At 41.8% G+C, this 24,360-nt stretch overlaps 1 protein-coding gene across 2 annotated transcripts in view; it reads left to right on the forward strand.

Annotated features, from left to right (window-relative positions):
* The first annotated feature begins 8,956 nt into the window (after window positions 1–8,956).
* The window catches only part of ARHGEF28 (Rho guanine nucleotide exchange factor 28), a 289,794-nt gene continuing 274,390 nt past the window's right edge, over window positions 8,957–24,360 (forward strand). Inside the window, exon 1 of one of the 2 annotated variants that reach the window (XM_012783522.3) lies at window positions 8,957–9,122. The gene's annotated coding sequence lies outside the window, so the exon portion shown is untranslated. The remainder of the gene's footprint in view (window positions 9,123–24,360) is intronic. The other variant, XM_012783544.3, reaches the window with a different exon arrangement.

Genomic DNA, 24,360 nt, shown 5'->3' on the forward strand with positions numbered 1-24,360 from the left:
GACTTAGGGAAAACAAGAGGTGGGCTGAGGAGCCTCTCAGCACCATGGAAGACACTGAGTGGCATGGTTAGATGCAGGGGGACTACCAAGAAGCGGGGACACAGGATGGGACTGGCCAGGCCTGAGAGCATCTCCACATCTGGTACTGAAAGTGACTGTCCCATGTAGGTGTTTTCCAGGAAACACTCTACAACAAACAGTCAGGCCACAGTGTACCTAAAGGAGGCTTTGTTAACATAAAATATATTTATTGAACTATGAAATATGAAAAAAGAAAAGAAACAACAGTTATTAGTTGTCTCGAATCTTAGAATTTCAAATGTCCCACAAGGAAAATTCTACAGTGTCACTTGTAGCCTCCGGGGGTGGTAGTTTAGCTGCTGTAGCTTCCCACCTGGCTCTGGGGTAATGCGCTCGGCTGGTGACATTTATTCCACCAGCACCAGCTGGCCTGCGTGCTGCTGTCTTTTAGAGTTCTCCTGATGAGGACTGCCAGGTGATCTTCTGTTGGCTGAAATGACTCTTGCCAGGGCATTCAGTATTGGGTTAGACACTGGGGGTTCATGCAAAGATAAGTCAGACATGCCCCAGCCCTTAATGACCTTACACTCCAGCAGGAAGATAAAGTGATAACAAAGGCGACCACTTCCTGAGCTCCTGCTGAGCTCTGGCTCCAATCCTCACCACGACCTTGGAAATGCCTATGGGATTCATATGATGTTCTTTGTTTTCAAGGTGAGGAAAGTATGTCTTAGAGGGTTAAAGTAACTTGCTGAAGAAATATAGTCAAGTCAGCAAGTAGAAAGTCAGGTCTGTCTGATGACAAAAGTCCATGTTGCCCTCTGCTCAGTCACTTCGCCTCTTTTTGTTTTTGAGACCGAGTCTTGCTCTGCCATCGTGGCTAGAGTACAGTGGTGTCATCGTAGCCTGCTGCAACCTCAAACTAGACCTGCTACAATGCATTTACAAATGTATATTGATCTTCAAACATTTTCTTTTTTGTTTTATTTTTTACATAAAAATGGACTCCCAGTTTTGTTCTGCAACTTGATTTTCTCATTTAGTAGTCCTTCCTGGACATCTTTCCATCGTAGTACATACAGAGCCATATTATTTTTTAAACAACTGGAGAATATAGGTATTCCACAGTTTAAACAAATAACCATATGAACAATTAGGTTGTTGTCAATTTTTGCTATTATAAGAATGTTGCATTGAGCATAGTTGTGTATGTATCTTCATGCCCTTATGTATAGTTTCAGGATAAATGCTTAGAAGCAGACTTATATTTCCCTAAATTCTGAGCTCAAAACAAAAAATTGTATCTTTAATCATTTCTCTCTTCTGCTGGAACTCTTTTTAGTGGGATGTTGGATATTGAAATTAATCTTGAAAGTTTTCATTTTTGATTTCATGTTTACTGTGAACTTTTCTTTTTAAAAATGTTCTGGGATATTTCCCCAACTTTATCTTCAACTCTCTGTTGAGTTTTTTCAATTTCTCATAATTTTAATGTCCAAGTATACTTTCTTGACCCCCCGATTGTTCCCTTGTCACAGTGCCTTGTTCTTGTTTCATAGATACATTATTTTCTTGTCAACCTCTGGAGTATGTTAATGAACATTTCTGCAAAGTTCTCTTTTTTCCCCTGTACTACCTCTGTTTTATTTTTCTATGGCTTAATACTTTGGCTTAATTTTGGACTCTTCTTGCTAGGCTGTGGCTTTCCACATGACTGGTTGTCTATCTTAGAGGGAGTATCCAGGCATCAGTGGTTTTTAAAGCTCCCCAGTTTATTCTGATGGTCTAGAGTAGGGAGTAGGCAAAACATGGCCTGTGGGTCAAAACCAGCCCACTGCCTATTTCTGTAAATAAAACTTTTTGGAACATAGACAAGCTCATTTGTTTCTGTAAGGTTGATAGCCGGGCTTGTACTACAAGGACTGAGTTGAGTGATTGTGATCAAGACGGTGCAGTCCACCAAGGCCTGATATTTACCACCTGGGCCTTCACAGAGGAAGCATGGCGCCCCCTTGTGTAGGGGAGGAGGCGAAGGCTGTCCAAGCTCCGGGTTTGTCCATAGCTGTGTCCCATGATCACTTGTTCCACGTGGCTGAAATTGTTTTTCAAAATGAAAAACAACAAATTATTTGCACTATGAAATAATATCAGAGTGAAAATTATAAATAATATCAAGTGAAATTAAAAACTATCTCAATTAAAAATAATATCAAGTGAAAATTTAAAGAGATTTTCTTTGATCAAAGAGAATTAACTCCCTTCTATGGCAGGGCTTTGGGCAGGGCACTTTCTTTTAAAAACAAGAAGACATTGTTTAAAAACTCTGCATGTTGTTCAAGTCTTTCACTTTTCCTCTGTATGTTAGCAATGATTCTTAAGTTTCTTCAACTGAGTTGGAGTAGCAGGGTCTCTATTAGCTATCTGCACTGCATACCTCCTTAGAAGAAAAAGCTCTACCCAAATATGCAGCTTCAGGAGAGAGCAGGAATGGGGTCTTTTAGGAATGAAGAACAACAACAACACAGGACCCAGAGATTACACTTCATTCACTATCTAGGTCTTCTTGAGTTGGATTCAGAATTTGCGGGGTGTTTAATTTAGTCTATTAAAAAATTATTGGACCCTTCCCTGACAACATTCCAGACTTAGTTCTTGGGTTTTATGTTATGAGCAATCAAATGTATCTGAATTAATTTTTAAAAGCTTAGTTAAAATATTTTTATGAAGTTATTTTTGGGGGGAGAGGGAAAATGATTCATAACAATTTTATTTATAGATTTTCCTGTCTTTTCCCTTCTTCTCCCTTTGTAAATGAGAAAACAGGATCTTGATCTTCTTTAATGAGTAATAGCTGCCCAAAGCTATACGTGCATTTTGCAGCTTCCAGATGACATCATGTACAGAACACTACAGCTTCATTCTCACCATCTGTCCTGTCACCAGAAGTCTTAAATGTAATCACAGCCCACATGACAGTTGCACACCCATTATTTCCCACGTGTATTTGGTGACTAGTTGCACCATCCCAATTAAAATGGTATTAGCACCTCAATTATCAACTCTGTTTTTTTAAGAGCTCTTCTTCTATAACTATGAAAACTTGCTCTGGGCTGGGATTTAACATGTTGGTGTCAATGTTCCGCAGGTGTTAGGGGATTGGAGAAATGTTAGCTATTGAGTTGTCCTGCCCAGACTCCACACCTGAGCACTCCAGTGGTGCTCTTAGAAACAAAACTGCTGACTGATGGAAGATTGATGGACACATTATGCATCTGGGGCATTATCCAGCCAACCTGCCTTATACAGTTACTCCCTGGCGATCACAAAGGGGCCTTTGAGTTGGTTTAAAATGTAAGAAGTTGGCCACAACCTGAGAGTACTTGGAGCCATTTTGGCAATGGAAAAAAAAGTAGTGATGCAGATAATCACTTTCTGAGATGAAGATTGTTCTAGTTTCTAAGAAAAACTCCTTGAGTAGATCAAGGATAGGATCTTCTGGCTTTTCATAAATTAAACATATCTGGCTCTCTTGAAGGGCTGGGGATGTCAACCAAAAGTTGGTTTCCTAGCTAAATGTTAAGACAATTGATCTCATGGAGACAGAGAGAAGAATGATGGTTACCAGAAGCTGGGAAGGATAGTGGGGAGAGAGGATAAAATGGGGATGGTTAATGGGCACCAAAATATAGTTAATAGTTACCGAAGAATATAATGAACAATATTTAATAGCACAACAAAGTGACTATAATCTACAATAAGTTAGGGTATACTTTAAAATAACTATAAGAGTGCAATTGGAATGTTTCTAACACAAAGAAATGATAAATGCCTGAAGTGATGGATACCCCAATTACCCTGATTGGTTAATTCACATTGAATGCCTGTATAAAAACATTACATGTACCCTATAAAAATGTATAACTATTATGTACCCATAATATACATATTTTTAAGTTGGTTTCCTAGAAATTTTGGTTAGGGAAGTTTGAAAAAGAGTGGAGTAACTGATTGTTGTTATAGATCAGTTGACAAGCAGAAAGAAAAAATATGCCTGAGCTGGAGTTTCAATACCTCCCCAACTGTGCTTGCATTTCAGATGTCAAGGAAGAGTGGGCCCCTATCACTGAAAGCCCTTTGAAATAGCATTGCATGATAGAACTTTCCATGATGATGGAACATTCTCTGTCTCTGCTGTTCAATACGAATATGTGGCTCTTGAGCACTCAATATGTGGCTACTACAATGAGAGCTGAAATTTTCATTTTATTTAATTTTAATTAATTTAAATTTAAATAGCCACACATGGCTAACATTATAACAGATGAGTAAATCAGTCATTTTTGTTAGGGGTACGGTATTGAGCAGTGATGACAGTAACGTTCTTAGCTATGAATGGCCATATCTCGATTTTCAGGTGCTGAATAGAATTGGTGTTTCCTACAAAATAGAACCTCATCATTATATTTTCTTCTTTTCAGAATGAATCCCCTGGGAACTTCTCAAGATGTGTCCTGGATCCAGGGTGTAAAAAAATCAGGCCTAAAAGGAAGGTCTACATTATAAAGGAAGAGTCTCTTGATAGGGTGAATCTCTAAAGACCAGCTTTGGAGGTGGAATAAACCTCTAAGGATAGAATTTTGTATCCTCAGAGATCAGCTAAGGACGAACAACTTTTTGTCAATGGAGCATTCCTGGTGTTCCCCAAATTGTACACGTGGGAAGTGTTGAACTCTATATTTACAGGGCTGGCTCTACTCAAGTGGCATATTTATAACTTCCCCATTATCTTCCTGTTGTTCATGTAAATATCAATGTGAAAATATCAGCCACAATAAGGTCTGTATACTTTCCTAAAAATACATGGGACTAATATGGATTTTGAGAACACAGCTGTATTACGACTTTGGTGAGCATTGGGCACTTTTGCCTATATAAGCCCTTTCCTCCAGAAAAGTAAAAATTAAGTAGATAAAAAATAAAAATTATATTTTACTATTGCCCTTTAGGGAAGGCTTCACATTTAAAACTGGCTAAAAATGGCCTATTCTTTTCTTAAAAAATTACAGAATATATATTTTTTGCATGGTTGGTGATCAATAAATATCAGTTGATTAAAAATATTCAGAGATGTTAAGACTTTTCTTGTAACAAATGTGAATATTTCTCTGTGAATCTCCCTATTATTTTGCTACTTAGAGTATGGTCCACAGACCAGGGGGATCGGCAGTACCTGGAGCTTGGCAGAAATGCAGAGTACCAGGCTCCATCTGCTACTAAATCAGAATTTGCATTTTAATGAGATTGCCAGGTGATTCATATGCACAATTACACTGAAGTCTTGCTCACCTACAGTTTACATCCGATGGTTCAACATTAGTAGAAATGGAAGAGCTGAGTCCCTTAACCTCATGTAATTGAGGATAGACCTTACTTTTCTCCAGTGGCAATAAATTTAGTTTCTTTAGTCCAGTTGTTCCCTACTATGGTTAAACATTGGAATCACCTGGGGAGCTTCATATACTACCAATGTGAGGCTGGGCCCCACATCCCAAGAGATTCTGAAATGATGGATCTAGTGTGAGGTTCTGGAAATCAAGTTTTGTTTTGTTTTGTTTTGTTTTTTTAAAGCTTCTCAGGTGATGCTATTAATGTATGCAGCCAGATGTATGTGAACTACTGTGGGCATTTCCTCAGGAGATCTGTCCCCCGGTTTTGCTCACATTGGCCTCTTTTCTCTGTGTTCCCCAACCTTCTTAGGCTAGGAAACCAAGTGTATAATTCAGAACTAATTTCTTGCCTTGGAGTCTGACATGCTCTATTAATTATCTCAAAGCTCTGAAGTGTTTTCCCAATACATCTATACTCTAAAATATTAACTGCCACCATTTTCTGCATCCTTATTATGTCTCCTGTAATCACTTTTAGTTATTTAATCCTCACAATGATAGTAGATACTATTATGCCCATTTTACAGATGAGGAAATGAAGGCTTAGAAAGGTTAGATTTTCTCAAGGTCATGCCATTTCTAATTTCAAAGTTTGTTTTACCCCCCACTAAATTTACCATCTTCTAGTGTCATGCTTTCATTTAAGAAACACTAGTAATTTCCTAACTCAAATGGCCAAACATCAGATTTACAATTATTCAATTTTTGAGAATTATTGACAAAGGAAATAGAATAAAGGACAGGAAAGAATTAAATAGATAATGGAATTTGGAGTGATTATAATCTATTAAAGTTTAAAAATGGTGACACACATTTCCCTTCTTACATAGCTGATGTGATAGTTTGATTAAAAAACAAATATTAAACACTTCAGAGGTGCCCTGTGTTAGGACTGCGGAGATTACAGGGATAAGGAACAGTCTTTGTCCTTGAAATGGCAAGTATAAGAGAGTATAAGAACGTGTAATTGTCCAACATATGACAGCGAACACAGGTGCTACACTGTGTGGGATGGCCGTTATGTTTTGTCAAAGTCCAGCAGGGAGCAGAAACCAGGACAATGAAGAAAGGATTTGTGGAGGAGGTCTGTCTGGAGTGAAGTCTGTACAGATGAATGGAGATTGAATCTCTAGAAAAGACAGAGCTGAGCTGGGAAACTGGCATAATACTACTAGGAAGTTAGAATTTCCCTGGCTGAACTGCCAGCCTGGTTTTCTTGCTGGCTGAATATCCCCTGTCTGTGGACTGAGAATTCGTATTCTTTGTCTGAATTCTAAAGAAACGCTGTTCCAGCCAACTTAGTGCTATCAATGTCCTGAGTGACCTATATCTGGAGGAGTGAAATCAATCAGATGCAAAGGGTTATTCACACAACTGATAGCTTCCTGCCTCAGACATTCATGGCTTCTTTTAAGGTTGCTGGAGCACACTTGGCTTAATATTTGAACCTAGAGAAGTTGAAAGCCAAGTACTTATTTAAATATTGATCAAGCTCAGGGCTTGAGAGAAGGCAAGAAAACTGCAGCTAGCATGATTATATGTCCTCGGCAGTGAGGGTTTCTCAATTACTAGTTTTGCTGGTTTGTTTCTTTTTAGTAGGGAAGAGGTTTGGGGGTAATTTTTTATAATATTTGTTCCTCTTCCCACATTTTCTTGTTTTTTCCTACTATATATCTGACAGAAATAATGGGGCAGGGGGAAGAAAAAAGAAAGAAAAGTAGATTCAACACTAGTAATATGGAAAAGGACAACATGTTAACCTCTTTGCTCACCAGTATTTGAAAACCATTTTTGTCTGGTGTGTTGACTCAGTTAATCTCTAGCAGATATTTTATTTATTTATTATTTTTTTTAGAGACAGGTTCTTGCTCTGCCACCCAGGCTAGAGTGCGAAAGTGCAATCATAGCTCACAGCAACCTCTAACTCCTGGGCTCAAGCGATCCTCCCACCTCAGCCTCCCAAGTAGGTGGGACTACAGGTGAGTACCACTATGCCCAGCTAATTTTTCTTATTTTATTTTTTTTGTGGAGCCAGGGTCTCACTATGTTGTTACTCTGGCTGGTCTCAAATTCCTGGCCTCGAGCAATCCTCCTGCCTTGGCCTCCCAATTGCTGGGATTACAGGTGTGAGCCACCACACCCAGCCTCCACTAGATATTTTAGGGTTGAAATATTATTTATTTTTGAAAAGAATATTATTGCTTTTGTTTTTATCTTGCATACTTTGACATCCTGGCAATGGGCAGGAACTTCTTTTTCTTCCTGGCAGCACCTGAGGCCAGGCTTGGGTGGGGCTGTGGGGTAGAATCGGCTGGGATGACAGCCCAGGTCAGGAGGGCAGTGCCTACCTTGGGCCCCTTTATCAAGGCCGAATGGCAACCTTTGCCTTGGAACAGGCTAAGGGCTACAGACACAGGATGGTCTTTTTTGGCTAACCTCAGTCCTTCTTCCTCAGGATCCATATCAGCAAGGTTGGCTGGGAAAGGTGGGGGCTGAAAGGGAGGCAGAAATGGCCAAGGCACTGGAGAAGTGAAGGTGGCAGCCAGGATGGGGTGCTCCTATCTGGTTTGGTACCTTGGTGGCCAGCTTACTCGGGCCACACCCCTGTTGGTTCTGCGGACAGCTGGTCTTCACAGGAAAAGCACAGACTCGAGGTAATTACAGAGAAGTCAGATCGGCAACCTTACCTCTAAAGCTGCAATAAAGGTCTTAAGTCTGTTAGAGGAAGGCCTGGCTGATGGAGAGGCTTCTGCATTTGCGGGTTGTGACCAGTTCTAAGTGGAAAAGTGCGCTGGAGGACAAGGGAATTCCCTTCACATTAGTGTTCATTGTAAAAGTGGTCATGGTTTTCATAAGAGTTTTGGAATTATGATGACTTTTAGCTACTTGCATGCATAAATGCAAAGCTCTGGACCAGAGGAACACAAGCCCCATCAAATAAAAGGGCGTCTACTAGTTTTGAAATAATACTTCCTATTGTGATAGAGACCTGGGCCGTATTATGTCACGGGTGTGGTGGCTTTGGGCTGAGGACAGTCTGAGCCTCCCTCGCGCCTGGCACAAATTTCCCCGGCTGGCAGGCCAGCTCCTTCTTCGGGAGGCGCCAAGGCGTAGGGGTCCCCAGGGCGCGCGGGCGCCGCCACCAGGGCGCAACCTGGCCCTCCTCTGGCCCGGCAGGTCCGCGCCAGCCTCGCCGCGTCTCGGAGCTGGGTGCCCGGGGAGGGAAGCCCAGGCGACCGGCCGCCGCCCCGCGGCGGGAGGGGGCTGGCGGAGACAGCGCAGCCGGGGCAGCTTCAGGTTTCCTCCTGGAGCGGGTGTCGGGCGCGGCCGGCGGGCGGGCCTCGCCATGTGATGCGGCCGCCGCGAGTCGGGCCGGGCGGTGGGCAGGCGGGGCATCCAGTGGCAGCGGGGAGGCGCGAGGGGAACGGGGGCGGCACCGGCGGCGGGCGCAGCCAGCCCGGCCCGGGAGCGCGGCCGCGGCTCCACCCCTCCGCCCTTGCTTTAGCCGTGCCGCCGCCAGGCGCTGGCATCTCCCGGGAGAGCCTTCCGGGCTCCGGGCGGCGGCTGGCCGGCGCGCGTTCCGGGGCGCCCTTGGGCAGGGCGCGGGGGCAGCGCCTCGCCTGGGCTCTGGAGGCTGCGGGGCCACAGCTCCAGGTAAATGCTCTTTGGGGCTCAGTCCTCCGCGTTTCCCCGAAGCCCTGGGCGGAAAAGTTTGTCCACCTGAGTTCGCATCCGCGGGGCCACTTTCTCCAGGGTCCCCGGAGACGCGGGGGTCAGCAGAGGTGGAAGGGGGGAGCTGCTGCGCGCTCGGCGGCGTGAGGGATGGGCGCCGCCTCCCGGTCCCCGGGGTGGCAGCAAGCGGAGAGGGCTGCGGTGCCCGGCGGGAGGCGGCAGCTGCGGAGCGCGGGGTTGCTTGGGCGGCGCGGCCGGGAGCGCACCGAGAAGGCGGCGGCGGCGGCTCTTCTGAACCCCGCCGGCCGCGCACCGGGGACGGGGGATGGGCGGGGGAAGCCCGGCCAGTGTCCTTCGGGAGCCAGCGAAATGCACTCCTCCGGAGAAGGGAGAGCCTCGAGAGCTGCGGTCCCCCTTCCCATCTGTGCTTCTGCCCTGGGGTCGAGCGTGCTGAGCAGGGCCCGGACCCCAGAGTGCAGACCACGCTCAAGCTCCGGACACACGCACTAACATTTATTTCGTGTGGAAACATTTGCTGTGTTTTGAAAGCATTTGTAGTTATCTTGGTTGGGAAAGGCGGTCAGAATTCAGTAGGACTCCTTAGGCTTATTCTATGGATTTGTTTCCCCCTTGGATACCTGCGGTGTGTGTGGTGGCACCATGACCCTCCCGTGCTTAGGGTTTCCTAAGGGTCGTGATGACAGGCGGCGAGAAGACATCCTCGTCTGTCCAGGGCTGTATGGAAACCGGGTGCTCAGGCCGCCCTGGACACCCAGCTCTAGTTTCCCAGGCACCAGTTAGGTTTCCAAGAGAGAATCCATCTCTAGGAGCCCACAGCGTCCCCTTATTGGTTACAGCTGGGTGGGTCAAGGGATGGCGGCAACATCTGTGTTTGCACAGCTTCCCCTCGCTGACCCCGGCGTGGGTCTCCACACATCTCCCCAGACCCGGACTTAGGTTTATCATCGGACTCGCACCAACTGGGCAAGAAATGTGGGCAACAAAAAGTCAGAAGTTTATAAAGAAATGATCACTTGGGGTTCCATGGGGCCCCTGGTTTTCTGAAGCATTGCCGTCTTGTGTTCCTAGGCCCTGAAGCTGTCAGGGTAAGTGAAATCCTGTTTTTGCAGTAAAAACAAATCAAAGACCTGCCCTTGTTAGGTTTTGAGCCATCCACTTTGCACATGACAATCCAAGCAGAGTAATAACTTCACCTGGGAAGGATTTCTATATGTCTGTCCTGGGTTTTTATGTACATGTTCTTAAATCACATTAGGTATTTGCCAAATCTTGATTAATGGCCAGACTAACCCTTTTGCAATATTTGGAGAAAAAGATGAATACTGTAAAAGCCTCTGAAAATTTTAATACAACATAGTATTTCTATGTAATTGTTGTGTTGATTAACTTTGATCAAATAGGAATTTGGATAGCATTATACTTTATATATAATGATTAGGGAAACTGAGGCACAGAGCTAGCCATTGAGTGTGTGACTCAGATGAGTGTTCTGGCTAATGGGAGAATGGAGAACAGAGAATCAGTGTGTGTGCTGCTTTTGACTGTTTTCTTATCAAAACCACATAATCTGGCCAACAAAAAACAGGTTATGTAACAGGTGTGTCATTAGTCTTTCCTCTGAAGTACCCGTCTATCCTTTAAGCAGTTTAGAAACACTTAAAGGTAAAGAAGAGAATGTAGTTTGTAACTAAGGTTCTATGAAATTTCATCAGGGGCCCTACTTGGGTTTCACATTTTAAAAAAGAAATCATTTGAGTACTATAGAAGAGTTTGGTGTATTTCCTTGTGTTCTTATAAGAAACTACTCTTGTGGCTAAACTTTAAATTGGGCAGGAATTTCAGGTGAGCTCTGATACATGACCTCTTTTAGTATGCTGCGTGTGAAAAGGAAATGTGTTTTAACTAGGTATTAAAACAAATAGTGGAATATATTAATACTATTTTATATTAAACATTCTGTACAAAATTGGTCACTACTATATTGGTACTTAAGCTCTCACTTCAAGTCTTGCTAGAGCTATGACCAAGTGCTGATTCCTAAGAAAGAAAGATTCATGATATCAATGTTGGAAAACACTTTATTACTAGGGCATGGCTAGGGTGGTACTGAACAGAGCCCAAATTACTCTCAAACTCCCAGGCTGACTATAATTTTATTATGCTTTACTGATCAGATATGACAGATCTGGTTTATGTAGGTTCTATCTAATTGCATTTGTATTTATGTTGCTTTTAGTGGAGCAGAGTATAAGATTTTTCCTACTGTGACCTTAAATAAAAATTTGTTATGAAGAGTGGGTCAAGCTGGGCAACTCCTGCTGAGAGTGCTAAATTAAAAACAGTGTTACATTTGAAAAGCACCAAATTCAGGGATTTTTGCCATGCTAGATTTGTACTGTAAATATTATGCCACTCTGTCGAGCTTGAGTCCAGGTCTTACCTAAGCAAAACCGGACTTAGAGACATTCTTCTTGCTTGAGAAGTGTGATCAGGCCTGTATCACAGAGCATTTTGCTCTGACTTGATGGTACTCTGTCATTTTGTCCAGTTTCTATGACACTTAATTCTGTTTTTAAAAGCTTAAAGCAGCGTCACTCTGCTTTTTCATTTTGGCAGTCTTTTTCTTGCACCTCTCTTTCTGTGAATTATGTTCTTCATTTACATTCAGTCAACAAATATTTGTTAAGGGCCTATTATATGTCCAGTGCTGTTCTTTGCTTTATTTCTCTGGGCTGTGGATTTCATGTCTAAGGTGACACTTTTCTGGCTTTAGAGTTTTTAGGATCTGTTGCATTTTCAGAGCAGACTTTTGCACACTCCACATTAAGACATTTGGCTGGCAAAATAAGTCATGTAACTTTTTTTATTGATAGTGCATCTACTTAATTGACTTCAATTTTTCCCTTGAAATTTGATCTCAGGCATAATTGTAATTTGCTTATTTGTACCATTATTGCTCCTGGACTTCTTCTCCTGGATAACAAAGATAATGAAATTTGACATCATTTTTAATGAGGGAAAACAAAAAGTATATAATTAAATAGTGGATATTTGTTCTAGGGATGTTGGTTTTGAACACTTTTATCAAAAAATGTATTTTAAATTTTCTCATTTGATCTTTTCCTCAATTATTAATATTTCAAGGATTGATTTCTATAGAAAGTTAACATAGAAGTTAATGTTCTGCTCTTTAAGAGCAGAAGATGTATCTGAGTGAGGGCAGCACAGACAGATCAGCAATAGTATCTTTGCTTTCCACAGCAGTGTCCAGAAGGGACCCTTCCAAAATCAGCGTGCAAATAACACTCTGCCTATTTCAAGTGGCAAGCTTTGACTGCTGTGCATGTAATCATTTTGCTTTTTAAAAAATATGTGCTTAAGATGTTAATATCCTTCAAATATACACATAGAGATTCCCTTAACTTAATAGATGATCAAGAGATATATTGCATATATTAATGAAATTTATGCATTAATTTTTAAATTCATTATTGAACACTGGTGACCATGCCCTTTGTGCTTAAGGCGTACTCCTTTTCTTCCATCATTTTATAATTTAAAGAAATTATATTTCATAAACTCTAACAAAGTAGTGGACTTTGGAGCCAGACTGTCTGGGTTAGACAGCCCTGACTTTGTTCTGACTGTGTGACCTCGCTACCTCGTTTGTTTTTTTTGAGACGAGAGTCTTACTCTGACACCCTGCATATAGAGTGCAGTGGCATCATCGTAGCTCACTGCAACCTCAAACTCCTGGGCTCAAGCTATCCTTTGGCCTCAGCCTCCCAAGTAGCTGGGACTGCAGGTATGTGCCACCGTACCCGGCTAATTTTTTCTATTTTCAGAAGAGACGGGGTCTTGCTCTTGTTCAGACTGGTCTCAAACTCCTGAGCTCAAGGGATCCTTCTGCCTTGGCTTCTGAGAGTGCTAGGATTACAGGCGTGAGCCACCTCACCCAGCCAGGTTTGCTCTTTGTAAAATGTGGATGATAATAATAATGGTAACCTGCTTTGTCAGATTGTTGTGAAGATTCAATGATTTAATTTATGGAGAGCCTTTCTAGTAGTGCCTGGCACTGAGTGCCAGAAACTGTTGGTGGTTATCTTTATAGCAAGTGGAAAATGAGCATTTAAAGAGCGGTAGCGGTAGCAGGTGTTCCAGCTTTCAGAAGGCAGTGAGACGTCAGTGTGACCTGGGGGGGAAATCACCCTAGGCTGTGAGTAGAAGGGAGGGATGGAGTCCCCTGTGATTTCCCAGCTGTGCGACGTTGGGTGCGTATGGACCCTTTTTGGCCCCACCTTCCTCATCTAGTAAGATGGAAAGGGTTAGACTTGGTGGTCTCTAAGAATCTTCCAGGTCTAACATTCTAATGGCCATGGGACTTGAAAGTGAGGAGGGAGTTTGCGCATGTGCCTTTCTTGTCTTGGCCAGCATTGTCAGGAACATTCTGTCCACAAGGTTAGTGCCTGTAGCAGACATTTGAATAGATGATGAGCTGTCACTCTTATTACCTTATTTCTCCTTGATGACCAGACACCATCAGGCTGAAATGACTTGGAGTTAGCTCTCTGGACTCTGTCCAGAGAGATTTCAGACATAGAAGTTCAGAGCCCACCTGTGTGGGTCATATGGCTACCCTGGGCCTTTTCTTCTGAAAGGTCCCCATGTGGAAGAGAAGTAGTGTAGCTCTGGAAAGAGAAAAGATAAGTGGGTTGATTATTTCTTAATTTTATGATAAAAATAATTTCCTGGTTTGCAGTATGACCAAGTGTTAGAGTTTCAGAAGGTAGCGGGTGGTCAGTGATTAATGAGACTATTGGTTCTTTACTTTGATCCTCTAACCCAGGATTTCAAGCCTGGTTGTTCATTGGAACCACCTGGGTTCAGAATCTCACAGGTGGACCTGGCATCATTTTCTAAGGAAGTAATTCCAAGATACACCTGGATTTGATCGTGGCTTTTCCTAACCTTTGGTGTTTCTTACATTCTGTATCCACTGTGTCCAGGGAAAGGGTAATGCCTGCCATTTCTCATGTGTTGCTTTTATGCTATGGGTGTGTCACCTGTCCATTGCTGTTTCCCCTTGTCAAGACTTCACTTCCATTAGCCAGGACTAGTAACTGCCTGTGGAACATACTGTGTTTCTGACTTCTTTGACTTTGTTAGCGGTAGGTCCCTTTTCCTCTTTAGCTAAAATCTATTGCAGTTCTCAAAGCCCGGCTCAAACTACTTTCTGTCTGAAACTTTTCACTAACTTAATAGCAACTGAGCTTCTTTCCCTTCTGAACTCCTATTACCCTATTTCTGATACATCTTGTTTATCACCTGCCGTCTGCCCCTGGGTTCATTGCGTGTTCCTGTGTGTAAATCTCAATTTTCCAACCTGACTGTAAGTCCACTGATGGCAGGGACCCTGTTTTAGGCTACTTTGTAGGATGCTCAAAGCAGAATATACATATATTGGCTGGTTAAGTTATTTTCCTTACTGTCATCTCAAGTCCTTTTGTAGTATTATTGCAAAGACTATGGTGGTGCTTTCCTGTGTATCAGGTATGGATTGCATTGGAAAATACTAGGATGTAGGGAAAGCAAAGATTGTTTAGGAAGCAGATGGCTAATCCTACCCAGATGTAAATGGGAGACTCCGTGGACCTCCTTGAAGAAATTGTATGATTCTGTATGGGAAAATGAATGAAATTCTCGATTAGAATTTGGGTCTTTGGATTGAAAGAAACATGAAAGAATTTCTCCAGTCTCTAGCAGATGCATGATCCCCCATATAACATACCTCCTCGTGGTTGACTGGTCTGTCCTCAAATACTTTCAGTGCTGAGGAACTCATAATCATAAAGATACTCCAGTCTAGGTTTGGAAAGCTTAGGCTTTTAAAAACAAATCTCCAGGGGGTGGGGCTTCAGGCCATGTGCAGAGGCCTCACGTGGGGGGCGTCGGGCCGTGTGCATAGGCCTCACGTGGGGGGTGTCGGGCCGTGTGCATAGGCCTCACATGGGGGAATGTTGGGCCGTGTGCAGAGGCCTCACATGGGGGGCGTCGGGCCGTGTGCATAGGCCTCACGTGGGGGAATGTTGGGCCGTGTGCAGAGGCCTCACGTGGGAGGCGTCGGGCCGTGTGCATAGGCCTCACATGGGGGGCATCGGGCCGTGTGCATAGGCCTCACGTGGGGGGCGTCGGGCCGTGTGCATAGGCCTCATGTGGGGGAATGTTGGGCCTTGTGCAGAGGCCTCATGTGGGGGGTGTCAGGCTGTGTGCAGAAGGCTCATGTGGGGGCGTCAGGCCAGGTGCAGAGGCCTCACGTGGGGGCATCGGCCGTGTGCAGAAGGCTCACGTGAGGGAATGTTGGGCTGTGTGCAGAGGCCTCACGTGCGGAGCGTCGGGCCATGTACAGAAGGCTCACGTGGGGGGCGTTGGGCTGTGTGCAGAGGCCTTACATGGGGTGGGTATCGACCAGTGTGCAGAGGGCTAAAAATAAAAAATATAAAAATAAAAACAAATCTCCCTTATCCTACCTTTGTCATACTTCTACCTAGAGGACATTCTGGACAATTTTTGTTATATAACAGCCCCTTGGATTTTTGGAAATTAATTACATATCCTACCTGCAAGCCTTTTTTTATTGAAGTTGGAAAAGAAAAATCTGTTTCTTCAGCCCTTGTTAAGTGCCGTGATTTTGAATGCTTTCGCCACTCTGAATACTGAATGTATTCCAGTTCTTCTTAAAGTGTCGCTCTTCCAGATGCCATCGGACAGTGTAGAGCACTGTCAGAGAGCGCTGAGACCCCCCTCCCCACCTTGTTCTAGGGAAGGAGTGACACCTCATGGTTAAGATTAGCAGCTTCAAATTAGAGAGGCTTGGGGAGACTCACAGCTCTGCCACTTCTGGCTTGTCTTGGACAAGTCATCTAAATGTTTGGCCTCAGTTTTTGTCTGTTTCTCTCACTGGGTTGTTATAAGGACTCAATAAGATAGTCTACATTAAGTGCTTAGCGCAGAACCTAAGATAGAATAATTCTTCCATAAATAATAGCTTTAAAACCATGGCACTACTAAACAGCACTATTGACCTTCCATGTTCACAGTCAGCTCAAAATTATAGTTTCTTTTTACACGTATTGCTGCTGAGCCACATTTCCTCAGGTATGGACTTGTGCAGTGGGGTTTTAATCCCATGAATAGAACTCAATATTTATCTCTGTCAATTTTCTGTATTTAACCATTTGTTCTAGCCTTTCAAAGTCTTTTAGAGTGTTTAAAAATTTATCATATTCACTACTCCTTTAAGTTACCCACAGGTTTGATACACATTTCTTTAATGTGTAAGGAAATAATAAAAATATTATCTAGGCTGAAATTATCTAGGCTGAAATATAGGGCAGAATATTTGGGTGTGTCTACACAAACTTCACTTGAGATTGATGTTTATCAATTTCAGGTAGAGTTGTTTAGCCAATTACTACTTATTTGTACTAGCATCTCATCCTTTTTTTCCCCTTTATTTATTGATTTTTTTCTTTTTCTTTTTTTTTTTAGACAGAGTCTCACTTTGTTGCCCAGGCTAGAGTGAATGCTGTGGCATCAGCATAGCTCACAGCAACCTCACACTCCTGGGCTCAAGCAATCCTACTGCCTCAGCCTCCCGAGTAGCTGGGACTACAGGCATGCGCCACCATGCCCGGCTAATTTTTTTTCTATATATATTAGTTGGCCAATTAATTTCTTTCTATTTATAGTAGAGACGGGGTCTTGCTCTTGCTCAGGCTGGTTTCGAACTCCTGAGCTCAAATGATCCACCCGCCTCGGCTTCCTAGAGAGCTAGGATTACAGGCGTGAGCCACCACGCCTGGCCTATTGATTTTTTTTTTTTTTTTTTTTTTTTTGAGACAGAGTCTCGCTTTGTTGTCCAGGCTAGAGTGAGTGCCGTGGCGTCAGCCTAGCTCACAGCAACCTCAAACTCCTGGGCTTGAGTGATCCTTCTGCCTCAGCCTCCCGAGTAGCTGGGACTACAGGCATGCGCCACCATGCCCGGCTAATTTTTTATATATATATCAGTTGGCCAATTAATTTCTTTCTATTTAAAGTAGAGACGGGGTCTCGCTCTTGCTCAGGCTGGTTTTGAACTCCTGACCTTGAGCAATCCGCCCGCCTCGGCCTCCCAAGAGCTAGGATTACAGGCGTGAGCCACAGCGCCCGGCCTTGATTTTTTTTCTTAAGAGACAGGGTCTTGCTCTGTTGCCCAGGCTGGAGTACAGTGTTACGATCATAGCTCACTGTAATGTTGGACTCCTGGGCTCAAGCAATCCTCCTGTTTCAGCCTCTCAAGTAGCTAGGACGACAGGCATGCACCACTATGCCCAGTTAATTTTTTAAATTTTTTGTAGAGATGGAGTCTTGCTATGTTGCCAGCCTGGTCTCAAACTCTTCAGTGGTCCTCTCAACTCAGCCTCCCAAAGTGCTGGAATTACAGGTGTGAGCCACTGTGCCCTACCTAGCATCTGATTCTTAATCCTTTATCTCATCATAAGGATGTACACTACTACATCTATTAATATTATATCTCTTTATCTACCAGTCTAGTAATTTGTCACCACATAATGAAGTGGGGTTATTCTGAAGTGACTTATTCTTGGGGAACTCACACCGGCTCCAAGAAGCCACTGCTTCCTCTCCAAGGTACTCATACACCAGCCTTCTAATAATCTGCTCTAGAATCTTACCTAAGATCAACATGAGACACCTGTCTATGATTTGTAGAATCTGCCTTTTTGAAAATTGTAATGATATGTGCCTGTCTCCTGTATTGAATCCCTTTCATTCTCCGCAGTTCCTGATGGATTATGGTTAGGAAATCTCATTGGATTATTTCCTATCCTGGCATGTCCAGCAGCCTGGAACTTATTCAGAACAGCTTGATGCTCTCTGACAATTGACTTTCCCACTGAGAGATGTTCTTTCTTTCCTCTGTAATTGGAAAATCATTCTAAGAGGAGACAATTCAAGTAGACATAGAGGGGTTCTCCTCACTTCTTTATCAGTCTCCTACACACTCAGCCCCAAGCAGACCTGTCTATCCCTTCCTTGACATTTTGACTTAAAAAATAAATTGAAATAAAAATCTTATTATCCTTAGCTTTTTGTAAAATCTCAGGTTATTTGTGTTAGTCTGTCCGACGCAATTCTTAAGAGCAGGCCTCCCTCATATTTGTTCTTGCAAAAGGCCAGGGAGGAGGCTAAAAACAAAGCCATTTTTATCATTTGTGTGAGTGGAAAACAGCACACACCTAGGAATCCAGAGGCCTGGCTTTAGTCTTGAGCTCACTGAAAGTAATGATCTCTCCCTATCTCCATAGAATCAATATCCTTTCCAAATGGAAGGTCTTTGGTCATTTCTGTGAACTGTGATGATTTCTTTAGTGAATTCACTGACTAAAGTTTAATAGTCAATAAAGTTTGGTGGAGGTAGAATTTGGATAGGGTAGCATGGTGGGAGGATTAAGTCCAGGCTTATCATTCTATGTAAGAATATAATGTTTCCCTATTATCAGAAAGCCACCTTTATGTATAAGAAGCAGCTCATCTAGCTTAAGTTTTGTGTTTCACAGAGTTGCTGGCTTTGCAACTTGTCAAAAGTTCTTAGGGATGGATTTCTGGAAGTTGCTTTTATACCAGTTATCACAGCCCTTAGAAACTTGGCAGCCTTCCTTCTGGTCATTCCCTATACTTGGAGATAAAGAACAATGTCAAAACCTATTACAGATGCTTTGATAAGGTTTTACCTGATGGATTCTTAGGCGGAGTAAAATAGAAGTATTTCTCTGAAGTTGTATGCTTCTTGTCATACTAAGTTGCCATATAAAATATGTGTATATTGTTTCTTCTCCCATTTGATCATCGCCAGAAATATTGATTAGCTTGTTCATTGACAATAAAACAGTGTCAAGGAATCCTTGATGTTTAGTTAGAAAGATTCTAATCTGGACAAAAATTTGTTTATTATGAGACATAGGTCTCATATCCTTTGATTTTTAGCTTTCTTATAAAAATGTTTTAAAATCTTATGTAGAAAGGTGCTTAAGATTTCACCTACAGATGTCTTAGGTTGTTTTACAATAAAAATGAACCCTCTAGATTTTCTTAATATCTACAGAAAGATTTTGCTTACTTTTCTTACAATAATAGGGCTGAGCTAGGGAAAACTCAACTTTACCATGAACAGTTTAAGGAGATTCTCATCTTGACAGGGATGCTAAGTATAATTTGGATTTTGGTTTATCAGAAGAGGGTTTTTTTGTATTAAAAAAACAGAATTATTTTTCCTTTCACATTGGTGGTAGGAAGCTTTATCTTCATCAGTTGTTATTGCACCTTTGTTGACAAACAGTAGCAGAAATTAGGAGAGATGTCTGGATTTCAGTGACTTTAAAAGCATTTTTTTTAGCATGAGTTGCACTTGATTGTTGGTAATTTGTACCATTCACTGTAGTAGAATAGTAGAGTGCATGCAAGAGGAAGGTTTTAAAAAGGTTCTCAGTGTAAATATAGCAAAGGTTGGAACAAAAAGTGGAATTTGGATTGAAATCTTAGCATTGCCACAGATATGTTGGGTGGGTCATGTCACCTCTCTGGGACCTGGTGATCTCTTCTGAAACTCAAGGAGTCAGGGCCAGCCCGCCTCCATGGTGTGTTCCATCTCTCAAGTTCTGTGTTTCTGTGGAGGTAAGGATGGTGTCCTAAGCCTTCCTTGGATTACTAGCATAACCGCCTGGCTCCCTGAGCACTTTCAAACACTTGACTGACAACATCTAGATTGTTCAGGAGGTTAGATTTGAAGATGATACTGCAGTATTGCATCTTTACAGGGAGAGATGTTTGTAAATACTTTGAGATTACCCTGTCATAGCAGCTCATGTTATTGTTGTCAGGATACTTCATGAGCAGTGAGGTGGAATCAGTCAGTAATAATCTAGTAATTATTATTATTATTATTATTTTTTTGAGACAGTGTCTCACTTTGTTGCCCAGGCTAGAGTGAGTGCCGTGGTGTCAGCCTGGCTCACAGCAACCTCAATCTCCGGGGCTCAGCGATCCTACTGCCTCAGCCTCCCGAGTAGCTGGGACTACAGGCATGCACCACCATGCCCGGCTAATTTTCTGTATATATATTTTTAGTTGGTCAATTAATTTATTTCTATTTTTGGTAGAGACGAGGTCTCGCTCAGGCTGGTTTCGAACTCCTGACCTTGAGCAATCCGCCCGCCTCGGCCTCCCAAGTGCTAGGATTACAGGCGTGAGCCACCACGCCCGGCCTCTAGTAATTATTTTTAATTGAATTCTGGGGTGACTGTAAATGTGTATTAATTTCATTTTAGCAGAACTAATCCACCTCACTCCATTTAGACTGGGTGGAGAACATGCCCTGAAATGTATGGCATTTTTGATAAATGTCAATTTTCAGCTAAAATAAGAACATTTATAATGGTTCATTCCTTTCCTCCCTTCCTCATTCTCTCTTCCTCTTTCTTTCCCTATCTTCTCCACTCTTTTAAGAAACTTAGTGATTTTCCTTCTGTTTGATCTCACAACTGTTTTTTTCAAAAATATAGAGCAGATCTCTAAAACCTTTAGCATTTCACGTACTTGCTGACTAATAATATTAAAGAAAACACACTTGTGCTTAGCAGAAGGTGACATTTTAAGGCAAGACATCTCTCCATTCCCCCCCCCCACCTCCCCGGAGATGCAGAAGGTTTGGGGACTCCATGTGCCTCCCATATTGGTGATTTGGACATTGGACGTTATTCTATTTGGGATTTCACTTGCTGTGTGTAGGGGCTCTAAACCCTGTTACCATCCAGGAGTTCTTTCCAATGCTTTTCTCCTCTAGGGAGTTTGAGGAGTTCTGTTTGATTTCTGAGCCTCTATTGACTTGAGTTTAGCTAGTAATTACCAGGAGGCAGACATATCCTGGATGCTTGGAGGTTCAGAGATAAGAGGCTTAGAAGTAGGTCTTGAGGAGCTCTAAGTGCCACTGAATCAGCCACCATGAAATGCAATAAATATATTGTGATGTGGAGATGGTTTGGGCCAGGGCACTCTTAACAGCCTGAGCGAAGGCATTTTTCTGGAAGCCATGTCTAGAATAACAGGGATCATGGTATTATTTAGTTTTTTGGTTTTTTTCCCCCCTGTTATGGTGTTCTAAATGTAATCTGTATTGTCAATATGTATCTGTTTCAGTGATGCTATAAAAACAGAAGTGAATTTGAGAAATTTTGAGATATTTTAATGAAAATCTGTGTACTTTATCTTAGTTCATAAATGTAATTGGAGTGGGTATCTTTCTGACGTTAGAATTCAACCACAAACTCTTGTACTTGCTTTAAAACTTTTATTTTTTGGATATACATACTTACTTGTTGCTAATAATTAAAAACCCTTTCAAAGTTGGGCTTTTAAATTAAACATTTACGGTAACTATTTGCAGTGGGAGAGGGAAGCTTGACTATTATCAAATAGAAAAGACTACTCCAATTTGTTTTATTTGGGCAACATGCTTGTAAAGACTTTACATCTTAAATTTGTATGGAAAGACTTAGTTTCATGTATATATATATTTTATAACCATAGACACTTGAGAATTGAACAATTTTACAAAATTCTGCAAATGTTTGATAAAGGTCTTGGTGTTTTTGGCACATTAAACAGCAAACTGATTTCTAGTGTTCCTATTGTTGGGGGACAGCTCTGCAATGTAGGGCTAAGCACCCTACAACTCTGAACTACATTGAAGGCCATAGCTTAAGCGAAAACTAAACTACAGAAGCTAGATCATAGCACATTACCTTGCCTTAGTGACATTAAAGAGTATCGTAAAAACAGTAAGTACATGCTGGTTTTTATTTATTTTGGAGCACAGGGTGATTTGAATGGCTTAGAACTTAAAAAAATAAAATCCTTCTGTGTCACATTTGAATATCACTAAACTTATGGAGTATTTAAAGTTGCACAGTATTTAGAAGATACTAATTGAATGAATCACCACTTCATGTGTTGTTTTGACAGGAAGTGTATCACGTCTCAATAATTTCCTTAAAATTTTTTCCTGCCAGGTGCCTGTTTTCTTCTTATTGTTAACTTATTCCTATAGAATTCCAAATATGTGGTTGGTTTCCCCACTGATACACTTTCACGGTTCCTTTTTCCCTTCTTTAGAATATTTGGTGCACATTTCTTTGTTTATTTGTATGTGAATCTAAGGCTTAAAATAGGGAAGAGAGAATGAGTAGCTATTTTGGAGACTGATGATGTCCAGCCAGACTGCCTTTGTCTGGTAAGTGGATCTTCATGGCTTCAGCACGTAGGATTTTACAAAGTAGATATTAAAATGTGCCTGCTGACAGACCACATCTGAACCCAAACCTACATGAAGTATTGCTCATTCAATCATCTATGGAGAGATTAGAGATGATTTAAATTCTCTGTTATTTATATACAGATAATTAAACAATTTTTTTCTTTACAGTGGGCACGAACTACCTTGAAATAGATTACAAATCACCTTTTTCTAAATTGAGAAATTACATGGATGTGTACAAAGAGGCATTTGTAATTATTACTAGTTTAGTAACCTATGCGGCTGTTGGGAACATATGTTTATTTTTGATATTTGGGTCAGTATATTTTTGACTAGTAAAAAAGTATATGAGTATGTACATGTATATATATACCATAACTGTAAATTTATGTAAATTTTTATGATAATAATAACACTTTGTAAGTTCTATGGATTTTATCAGTGAATTATAAGCCATAGCCTCTAATTTTAAGCCATAGCCTTTAATTTTATAGTTTGTCTTATATTTTTAAGTGTGACTTAAATCTAGTGATTTATTAACCACTTCCCTTCTTTGGTAGAATAAACTTATGATTAGTATCCCCTAAATTTCTTTATTGAATATAAAATTATTGCATTTTAAGAACAAGTATACAGCAGATAATTCTTCTAATGAAAAATGACAATGGCTTCTTCTGCCAGAAGTCTTCTCTTCCTTGTAATGTAGGATTACGTGGTATAGTTAGTGAGCTTTACATCATTACACATTTAAAGGCATATAACTTTATAGTGTATCTCATGTGACATTGAAGACTATAAATATATTTTAAGAAGACATGTTTGTAGGGGTTGACATTTATGCAATTAGAGGCAGTCCTGCTACTCACATCAGTATAAGCTTTTTTTTTTTTTTTTTTTTTTGAGACAGTGTCTCACTTTGTCGCCCAGGCTAGAGTGAGTGCCGTGGCATCAGCCTAGCTCACAGCAACCTCAAATTCCTGGGCTCAAGCATCCTGCTGCCTCAGCCTCCTGAGTAGCTGGGGCTACAGGCATGCGCCACCATGCCCGACTAATTTTTTCTATATGTATTAGTTGGCCAATTAATTTCTTTCTATTTATAGTAGAGATGGGGTCTCGCTCTTGCTCAGGCTGGTTTCGAACTCCTGACCTTGAGCGATCCGCCCGCCTCGGCCTTCCAGAGTGCTAGGATTAGAGGCGTGAGCCACCGCGCCCGGCCAGTATAAGCTTTTAATTGTGCTTCAGAAACTAGCTTTCTATGGTGTGTTTTTCACATATGTGCTTTTTCATTTTATTATTTAGGAATAACAAGTTGTATAAAAAAGGAACACTTTGTACTGGCAAATCAATCAATACCTTAATAAATGTCAACGCTGAAGTGTTTCTTTTGTATTATATTCTTAACAGAGATGAATGACAAAACCAGAATATAGTTAAGGCAAGACTCATATAAGAAATAGCTAGTGTTCTTGAAGGTGGCAAGTCTGGGCCATTAGTAGTATAGTATGTGACCGGGAGAAGAGTGTAGAAGGTGGTGAGCTTGGCCTGGCACGGACACTTCGGTTCTAGGCTCCTGCTCTTTGTCCCATCTTTCTTCCTTGGATTATTCTCTGCTTTCCTCTTGAAGAGATCAGACAGGTACCTGGCTACAAGCCCACAAGTGATACTGGTACCCCAGTCCTCAGCTTCCTCATCTGTCACCTTTTGTGATTCTATGAGCAATATACAAATAGTTGTATGTACAATATGAAAAACCCTAAGAAAGTTAAATAGTCTTATTAAGTATGTTTCATGTGTCTTGCATCAGAATGCCATTTAACTACCAGTTTGGCA

This window comes from Microcebus murinus, chromosome 11, assembly GCF_040939455.1.
Source record: "Microcebus murinus isolate Inina chromosome 11, M.murinus_Inina_mat1.0, whole genome shotgun sequence".
Classification (NCBI taxonomy): Eukaryota; Metazoa; Chordata; class Mammalia; order Primates; family Cheirogaleidae; genus Microcebus; species Microcebus murinus.